General features: G+C 35.2%; 1 pseudogene; it reads right to left on the bottom strand.

The window, feature by feature from the left end:
* Positions 1-9,678: 9,678 nt before the first annotated feature.
* LOC107872291 overlaps positions 9,679-10,940 on the bottom strand; it is an 8,889-nt pseudogene continuing 7,627 nt past the window's right edge.

Here is a 10,940-nt window from a genome sequence, read left to right as displayed (position 1 = left end):
AGAGACATGCTCGTCCAGGGGATCTGCCTGAACGGGCTGAGGTACTAATTGGTTTCCTATTCTTCTTCTATTGGTCCTTTTAGGAGGCATGTCCTGTAAATAGAAGGAAAAAATAAATTAGATTGAGAGTTTAACTTGAGTCATGCTCACTCGCCCGACAGAAATACTGAAAGAAGGGAAACTTTTCTAAAAATGTTTCATAGCCTCTTGTTCTTAAGTGTGGCGTGCTACACACCCATGCCCAAGACTCTACTTGACGTGACTTTCAAACTCCCTAAGACTCTATTGAACCTTAGGCTTTGATTCCAAGTTTGTAACGCCCCAAGTTTGCATTCCGGACGTCACACGGTGCTTATGACCCTAAAGGACCACAAACTAACCTATGACTGGTACCTTCTGTGAGCACATAATAACAATAATACTAAAATAATACAAAAAATAGGCTGAAATACCACAAGGTTCATAATCACAATACTGATAAACATAGTACTGAAATAACATCAAAAAACTGAATACTGTCTGAAATAGTCTAGTTTGGAAAGCCTCTAACTAAACTGTCTAAATGTGGAGTTGATGGGACAAACTCCCAACTAACCCAGAATAATAAAATACTGAATCTACTAAAATACTAAAATAAAATAATATCCTTGATAGATGAGGGCTCACTACTTAAGCTGTTACTGCTGATTGAATATGGCTAAGCGCGATCAGGAACCTGAGCGTCCGAACCTATGATATGAGACATCATAGTGCAAAGAGAAAGTATGTGAGTATGCGGAATGTACTAGTATGCTAGATGAGGTAAGGCTGAATGCAAGAGTTCATGTGCATGAACAGTAACTGACTGAATTATATGGAGTAACTGAATAAGTGTACATGGATAACTGAAACTACTGTAAATACTGAGTACTGAATAAGTGTACATGGATAACTGAAACTACTGTAAATACTGAGTATGAAATATTGTGCATATACATGTATATTGTGTCTGAGCTTTTACTGAAGCTGAGTACTAAATTTTGATACTGATTAACAGATATATGAGATTACTGATAACTGAATTACTGATACTGAGTGACTGTTTCTGACAGTCCTGATTTCGTATAACTGAACTGAGTTCTATACTAAGTCTGAAACTGAAACTGTGGGAGGTAATAATCTAACCAGCATACCCCTCTCTAAATGGATTAGGGTCCAACCTGGAACCCCAATTAAAAGGGTATTAGTACAGTGCCATGGGTAAAGACAAGCTAAAGAGTCACTCTCACCTGGTAGGTGGCCTGAATGAGAATGGTGGTACCCTCAACTGGCACGTAAAACACCTTATCAACCCTCGACTAGTAGGTTGATATCCAAACCTATGCTGGCTGCGTAGTTCTGGAATGCAAGGACTGTTTTTAAGGGTCACATCTTTCTACTAACAGGTGAGCCCCCATTCTTGGGTTCACTCGGTGCTGAATCCTACTCCCAACTGAATGGACGCTGATTATTAAACTAAACTGGATTGAGCTGAGTTTAACTGAGTTTTATAACTAACTGAGTATTACTGATCGTGACAATTCTGAGTCTATTTTGTAACTACTGTAGCTCTAGGTAAATAGCTAGATTTTTGGGGTATTGAATACCCCTAGGACTCGATAACATTGAAAATAAAGCATGGCATAATCTTGAAAGCATGACAATACTTTCTTGTTAACAATGCATTCATTTAGACATTTTGTCAAACACTTGATATACATGAGCTTGTACATGAATGGAACCTCATAATAACATGTTATGACTTCACTATTCTATTCACATAAGCATTTTATTAAATATTTGGGGAGCATGATTATTTCACACGATAATAGTCAACACATGAACATCATGGATACAATAATCAATTGTAAATTCAAAGGTTTATCCTGAGAATCACATATTCATCACACATACTATTTAATTTCATGAAACTTGCAAATTAACCCATGGATTGAAGCCCAATTAAAATTCACGGACATGAATACAATGAAGTTCAAGCATGAAAATCATAAATCTATAAACTTGTATGTTTAAATAGGGTTCTTGGACTCCATGGGTAAAAGGAACCCATATATGAACACCTAACATACCTTGATTGTTAATTTTGTGGAGATTGTGGTGAGTTCTTGAGACTTTATTCTTGAGCTTGATGAAATTAGGGCTTGTTCTTGAAAGGATTTTGTGAAAAGGATGAGCAATTATGCTATTTAGGGCTTTAATCCCGTGTTATGGACCTATTGGGTGAAGGTAAAATGACCCTTTTGCCCTTAAAATATGGAACAAAACTGTAGAATTACTCGAACCGAACTTGCCTGGGCGCCGCGGGCTCCAGATCATTACTATGGGTAAGGCACCATGATCTGGATCGCGAGCTCCCCCAGCACTGGACCGGGTAGGGCGTCGCGGGCTAATCGCCCTTAGCCACTGTTTCGAAGTTTCAAACTCTTCCTATGCTTGTTTAAAAATTTTGAAACTTACCCGAGATGTACTATTGACTTCTTCAATCATGAATCAAGTTAAAAACTAACTTTCTAAGGACGGGAAGGTCGTAAATAAATTCCTCAAGGTTTGAGGGCTTTAGAAATGACTAAGTTCTAACGCTTAGCTGAAATTTTCTAAGTCTAGGACCTCTTTTGGCATGCTTTAAAGGACTCAAACGACTAGGATTCTGCTGTGTCTTACATGATGAGGGACTAACTTTGTTTTTAAAAGAGTTGGATTTTACAAAACTGTGACTAGGAGTTTTCTTGATACTATTTAGTTGTATTTTCACATCATCAAGCTATTCATGAATCAAGTCAATTTCAATTTGACATGCTTTGATTTCAATTTGATGACTTCTAAGTTTCTACTAGGGTTTTTATTTAAATTGTGCTTCACAACCTTTCTTATCTTGATTGAGCTTATTATATTTATCTATGACTTTTTGAAACTCGTCGGCTATCATATCTAAATTAGATTCAAGGGTATTACAATTTTGACAGTCATGAGATCTTACCTCGCTAGGTTCACTTGTTTTCATAAAAGCACATATTGGCAATTTTTACTTATTCTTCAGTTTCATCTTCATCACTCTAGACTCCAAAGTTTTGATTCTTTTTAGATGGTCTTCGTCTTAACTCTAGACAGTTTTTTTAAGTGGACGGGCCTTCCACAGTGATAACAACGATTATCATTTCTGGTGGGGTCATTATTTTTGGTTCCTTGAGATCTTTATTGTCTCTGTCTCATGATCTGCCTTACTCCCCGATTGATGAGGGCTATTCCTTTGCTATTAGCATCTTCTTGAATGTCCATTTCTTTGGTTGGGGCAGCATTGATGGCTTTTGGCTTCTTCTTCTACTTTAGGTACCTATTAATATAATTTTTTCATAAATGATAAGGTTACCTCATAGTTCCCCGTATGTCATGTTGTAAAGATGTTCGTATTCTAGAATGGCAGTTTTGGTTTCCTAAATCTTTGAGAGACTTCGGACCAACTTCTGGACTTGCAGGCTATGTGGATAGATCATTCCCAGTGATTTCAGTTCATATACGATCTTAATGAATCTGGAAAATATTGTTTCAATTTCCTCATTCTTTTTTATTTTGAATAACTTGTATTCATTGACCACGACAACAATTTTTGACTTCTTGACTTTGGTGGTTTCTTCATAGGTTACCTCCAATTTGTCCCACATTTCTTTTATGGTTTCACAAGTTGATATCTTGCCATATTCTTCCCCACTAACTGCACACAAAAGTAAACTTAAATCGTGTGTATTAGTTTGAATTGCCGCTTGCTTTTCTTTGGTGACCTTGAAGTTTTCAAGGTATTCTATGTTAGAACTGCTAGATTCTTTGTCTTCGTCCTTTGATTTTTCTTTAAGTCCTGGAATCGGTTTTGGACCCTTCTTGATGACAACCCAGTCTTGGAAGTCATTTGACTGGACAAAGATTTTGAACCTATTCTTTCAGTAAGAGTAATGTTGTCCATTAAAGTATAGTGGTCTTGTATAGCAGTGACCATCCTGAAGAAGAGTATCGGGAATGTGATAATTTGACATTTGATCTTTGCTCACTTATGATTAAGCAATGCTGTTGGTGTGACCTGCTCTGATACTAATTGAAATTCAAGAGGGGGTGAATTAAAATTTTTCATTAATTCGACTACTGACTCCGCACAGTCAACTCACCTGCAGAACAGTGCATTTCACAAAGAAGATTAGATTTTAAAAAGATTAAGAAAATAAATAACAGAATGTAAAGTAATAACATAAAGATTTATCCTGGTTTGGAACACCAATGTGGTTCTTACTTCTAATCCCCTTGGGTTTCAAAGTTTCCTTAGATCGTTCAATGTCGGGCTCGAGTACAATGATAGGAAACAAGTTCTGAAGACTTACTTTGCTCTTCAGATCTTATGGCATAACTTCTGTTGATGTTAACAAGTTAACTCGATCCTACTTTTTATATAATAATTATAAGCTTAAAGTTACAAAGCCTTGTGAGACTAAGATTGAGACACTTCGATGTTTCTCCTTAAAGTTACGTAACCTGTGTCTATCTCCAGTCTTCATCTTTTATAGTCTTCGGTTGCTACTCTTCATAAGGAAACCCAAGAGATTTCTTCTGAATAAGGAATTTGAATTGATTTCTTGATTGGGGGATGTATCCCTGTGATATGTCCATTTTAAATATGTCCATATATAGCTTTGGATCACGTCCATATTAGATATGTCTATGATCTATCTTTCCTTTTAGTCTTCTATAGATTAATGTTTTCCAAATATGCTTGTGATATTTTATTCTTTTACTTTAGTCATTGTTGATTAGATTTGTCGAGACTTTTGGGCCAGAGATTCTTCATGAATGGTTTGATTTACCAAGACTTATAGGATTGAGATTTTTCTTTCGTTTTCTCTCATTCTGATTGATTTTCTTTGATGCCGCGATCATGAGTTGGTGTCCTTCTATTCTTGGAGCATGACTGATTCGATTTACCGAGACATATGGGATTGAGATTCTCTCCTTCAAAGATCCACTTGTTAGTTTGTCATTATTAAAAAATAGGCTACAGAGGCTAACAACCTACAATTTGAGGGATGAGCCTGGTGGTCGAGCCCAGTTTTAGGCGAAAATAGCCCTGTTACCCCTGGTTGAGAAGTTGAGTGGATATAGGTGGTTTGGCATTACCGGTGAAACTATTTTCCAAGTCAAACAGGTGAAACAACCTGAACACCTCCTTTTGGTGAATTTCAATAGGTGTTAGCCCACGGTTCAGGGGGTGAGCCCGCAACTCTGAATTGGTTTAAGGCAAAAATTGTCTAGTGGCCCCTCAATGGGCTATTGAGTGAATCTAGGTGGTTTGACGAGATTGGTGGAGCCATTTTCCTAGTCAAACGAGCAAAATGGGTACACCGGCCTTTTGGGCAACTTTCGGTAGGTGTTACCCTACATTTTGGGAGGTGGGCCCGGGTCTTCGACTTTGTTTTGAAAAAAATTATCTGGTATCCCCCGAGTGGATCTGGGTCGTTCGACAAAGATGGTGGAGCCATTTTTCAAGTCAAACGATCAAAACAGTGTGAATCAGCCATTTTTGGCAATTTTTGATAGGTGTTAACCCATGATTCGGGGGGTAGGACTGGGGTCTGGGACCAAATTTGGGTGAAAATCACTCGACGGTCCACCGATGGGCTGTTGAGGAATCTGGTTTAGTGGGGCCGGTAGAGCCATTTTCCAAGTCAAACGAATGAAATGACGGGAACCTATTATTTTTGGTGACTTACGGTGGGTGTTAGCCTACAATTCGGGGTGTGGGCTCGGGACCTGTGAAAATTTTTTAGCAAAACTTCTTGGGCAATCCCCTGACAGCCAGTTAAATGGACAGGGTTGCTTTGATTGGGCCGGAGGGATAATTTTTCAAGTTAAACAGGTGAAATAACAAGAATTGCAGAGGTTTTGCAATTTTCGATTGGTATTAGTCCATGGTTTGAGGGGTGGGATCAAGTTTCGGAAAAATTATTGGGTAAAATTTTTTGGGCGGCCCCAGATGGTCTATCAAATAGATTAGGTTACAAGTCAAAATGGCAAAACGACAGGAATTGTAAATTTTTTTGGATAAAATTTAAGCGCAACATCTCGGGCGGTCCCCTAACGGTCTATTAAATTGATGGGATTGCTTTGGTGGGGATAGGTGAGCTATTTTCTAAGTCAAACGGGCAACAATGCAGAAATTGCAATTTTTTGCGACTTTTGATAGTTTTAGCCCATGATTTGGAGAGTTGGCTCAGGATCTAGGAAAAACTTTGGGCGCAACATCTTGGATGGTCTCCTGATGGCCTATAAAGAGTATCAGATTATTTTGGAAGGGCCAGAGAAGCCATTTTTCAAGTCAAACAGGTGAAATGATAGGAATTACGGATTTTTACGACTTTCAATAGGTGTTAGCCTAAAATTTATAAATGCGACAACTCAAATGACAAAAATCCAAAAGATACTGTAGAAATATTGAAAGTAAGAACTAGAATAAACTGAAGAAGGGGATAAGAAACTAGACTCTAAAGAAAGTTAGATGAAATATATATAGGCTTTGCTTAGGCATAACCATACTATGCATAGCCTACTCTACGCAATTGCCAACTCTTATGACAAACAATATTTCACCTTATCCAGTAACTCTATGACATGTGTCTCTCAGTCAAGGTCTCAATGATAATCCAAAACTTATCATTTGGGCCCATATAATCCCCATGTTTTGTTGCAAGAATATTCTTAAAATTAAAATTGTTTAGTAAGAAGTTTGTCGCTTCAAGTTGGCCTTGATTAGCAGCAATATGCAAAGGAGCCCATCCTTGAGAAGTTGACATGACTAGAGCCCTCCTTAGTGAAACAAGAAACTGTAGAACTATGAATGTATACCAACGTGTATATCGAGTTACGAGTTAATCCCGCACTCGGTATTTATTATATTCAAGTTTAGATTAATAACTATTTGATTATCAATGATGAAATTAGAAATTTCATTGAGGATATTCATGAATTAATATATATGTATAAGACGTAATTTGTGACCAAGGTGCTTAGCTTCCTATAATTTGACGTCATATCTTCTACCAAGAAATTTATTGAGAAAGCAGAGGCCCTTTTGAAAGAAGCTATTAAGAAACAAATGGACCATTTTATAGTTGAGGAACAAACATAAAGAAATATTGATCACATTTTTTTTAATCATAGTAAAAAAGGAAGACAAAATGATCTTCTGGACCCCTATACTATGTCGGTGTTGTAAGTTGGACACTTCTACTTATATGTTTGTCATCTGAACCTCTGAACCCACTAAAAAATAATATTTTAAACCCCTTTTGGTGAGTGTAACACACTCTCCCCCACGTCAGCTGCCATGTCAGCTGCCATGCTTAACACGGCTGGCACGTCTGCCACGTCATTTAAAAAAAAAAAATTTAAAAACAAATAAATAAAAAATAAAAAATAAAATAAAATATTACATTAAATTTCAAGTCATTTTTAAAATGCTACATACAAAATTAAATATTAAAATTAATTTAATTAAATAAGAAAAAATTACAAATTGTAAAAAAATTTGAATAATCATGTTTTTATTTTAGATCACAAATTAAACATCAAATCCATTCCAAATAATTAAAATTCTTCTCCAACTAATTTAAATTTTTAACTATAAATTCATATATACAAAAATAATAAATTTTTTATTTTTAAATTTGAATATTTTTAACAAATTCACAAAAAGTTTAATTTTTTTCAAGCAAAATTCACTATTTTTTTTTCAATATTCACTATCACTCACTTTCAATTTAAATTTTTATTTTAATCCCCCAAAAAATAATAATATTTCAAATTTAAATTTTAATTAAAAAATAAAAAGAATTGAATTGAGAGAGAAAATTAAAATAAAAAATAAAAAGTGAACGTGTGTGGGGGGAGGGCTGGAAGAGTGTTGAGGTGGGGTGTGGGGGCTGAAAGGGGCTGGGGTGGGGTGGGGACGGGGCTGGGAAGGGCATGGAGGTTGGGGGTGGGGTGGGGAGAGGCTGGACGGGGCTGGTAAGGTGGAGGGTAGGGGGGGGGGGGGGGGTGAGGTGGGGCTGAGTGAGGTAGGGGGGTGGGGACAGGCTGGGGTGGGGAGGGAAATTTTTTTTTTTTCAAAATTTTTAAAAATAATTTATTTAAAAAGATGGAGGAAAAAACGGACCCTTTTTATTTTTTTATTTAAATTTTAATATTTTTTATTTATTTTAATGTTAAATTAGCCAAAAATTGACCCCCACTCACACCCCCTAGCGAGTGGCTACACTCTCTTTGTCCTAGGCACTATGCCTTGTCACATAGGCAAGATCAACGGTTAAAGGGTGTAAAATGTTGTTTTTTGATGGGTTCAAGGTCCAGATGACAAACATGTAAGTAGAAGTGTCCAACTCACAAAATCGATACAGTATAGAAGTCCAGAAGGTCATTTTGTCGGAATTAAGCATCTTAGATTCAAATATTCAAACAATCTTTCGTACTGGCGGCCACCTCCACCGTATGCGGCTACGCCACTCACTAGAATAGTCGGACTAGTCTTAAATCTAGACTCCTTTGAGGCAACCAAAAGTAAGAAATTCATATGTTCTTTTATGTAAATGGGTCAGACTTGCATCTGGGCCAACCGAAGCTTCCAATTAGTTTCTACCCCAAACAAACTCTTGTCACTTAAGTCATCCCTTCAGAGTGGATTCCTTTAAAAAATAAAAATTAAAAATTTAGTGAGATTTGATTTTTAAATTTGAAACATTAATCAATGAAAATACATCACTATGTTGAGGGGCGGTTCAACGAAATTTGTGGCCTAAAGTTAATTTTAAGAAGAGACCTTTAGAATTAATTAATAAATTTTATATATGTTTATTTAATTTATTTTTGTTTTGTTTTGTAACAGTAATGTATGAACCATCTTGTACGTATATATATATATATATATATATATATATATATATATATATATTGACAATTCTCATTAGACTATTTGTTAGTTTCCACCATTGAAGATATTTAATAACTAAATTATTCATCAAAGTTTCAACAATATTTTTATAAAAAAGATTATGGTTAAGATAATTTTTTATCAATTAATTTTATACATTTAATGATCTCAATTTTGTACTACTAACTAGATGTTAAAATAATTATATACATATGGATTAGTTTTTAAGTGTATTTTGAATTGAATAAATGGCTTGATCCACTATTTATTAGGAAATAATATATTTCTAAGAATATTAGAAGAGACTTTGTCTTTCTATTATAGATATTGCAATTAATTATTTTTTGTATGCATGTTTATTATGAAAATTAAGCCATGATAATCAGGTTATCCTAATTTATGTGACACTTTTTACTTATTGAGAGTCAAATTATATAAATTTTGATCAATATTTTGAATCTATTCTTTCTTCATACTCATGACATGAGAAAAAATGTAGTGTATAAGACTTATTATATAGTTTTTGAACACCTAAGTTTTAAAATATTGAATTAATTCAATCCTATTTAACTTTAAAATTAATCAGATTAATCATTATAGAGTAAAAAGTGACACATAAATTGAGATAAATAATATTTATCTAAGTAGCATCTATTTATTTCTAAATAACTCAATAAAACTCTCAAAAAGACAAAAAATTTATTTTCTTAAAAATAATAATGCTGCTAGTTATATATTTTATGCACTAATGAAAATGAAAATATAGGGGTCTTTGATATGGGGCCTAAAGCACTTGCTTTAGTTGCTTCCCCCTAAACCCAGCACTGATTATGTCAATACACCTTGTTACATGATTATTGCATATAAAGATTGAATAACGTAGATACTGGCATTTGAAATTAGAACACACACGCACACAAGACACAACACAAATGTCCTCTATTCCCCAAGTGTAGCCCATTTTAATCCCATCGAATCGACTTAAGAATATTATTTTTTGGTTGGATTTAATTATTTTTTGGTTGGATTTAGCTTAACTCAGCTCAATTCAACCTGTTCATTTGATATCCCTGATATACATTCCAACCGATAAGTAGGAATAGCCATTAGATGTTGAGCTCTACCCATAGTTAAACCAAATTTCTCAGTCATGTCTAAATCATTTGGCGTCATACCATTTGGTAGCTCCCAATCAAAACAGTGAACCATTTGTGCTAGCACCAAGCGAACGGTTATGAGCCCTAATTGTATACCAGGGCAACTTCTTCTGCCAGAGCCAAATGGCAAAAGTTGAAAATCATGTCCACGAAGATCAATGTTGCTACCAACAAATCTTTCTGGTACAAACTTCTCGGGTTCTGGCCAAACTTCTGGATCTCTTCCGATTGCCCAAGTATTTACTAGAACTCTTGAACCTTTAGGTATATCAAAGCCATCAATTGTGCAATCTTCAATGGATTCATGAGGAAGCAATGGTACAATAGGGTGAAGCCTAAAACCTTCTTTAATGACCATGTCTAAGTACTCTAATTTTTCCAAGTCTGATTCTTCCACCATTCTATTTAAGCCAACAACTTCGTTCAACTCATTTTGTAATTTCTTCATTACTTTTGGGTGCCTTATAAGTTCAGAGAAAATCCAGTCAATTATTGTTGATGAGGTGTCTGTTGAAGCTATTAGCATGTCCTGCATAGAGAATATAAGTTATGTTAGTGAAATTCTTCTTACACTTCAGTGAATATAAGTTATACTAAACTAAAATAGAGCCAAAAAGTAAATGAATAATCACACTATCAAGTTAATTATCTAAAGATGTCTACGGGACCTGCTGGTAAAAATCTTCATATACCATCAGTAAATATCAGTTAAACTATACTAAAATGAACTTGAAAATTTATTCATGTCATGATGAACAAAATATTACCAGCATAATAGCTTTGAC

Source organism: Capsicum annuum, chromosome 5, assembly GCF_002878395.1.
Source record: "Capsicum annuum cultivar UCD-10X-F1 chromosome 5, UCD10Xv1.1, whole genome shotgun sequence".
Taxonomy (NCBI): domain Eukaryota; kingdom Viridiplantae; phylum Streptophyta; class Magnoliopsida; order Solanales; family Solanaceae; genus Capsicum; species Capsicum annuum.
Note: the sequence above shows the minus strand (reverse complement) of the source record. Positions and strands in the feature narration are given on the sequence as shown.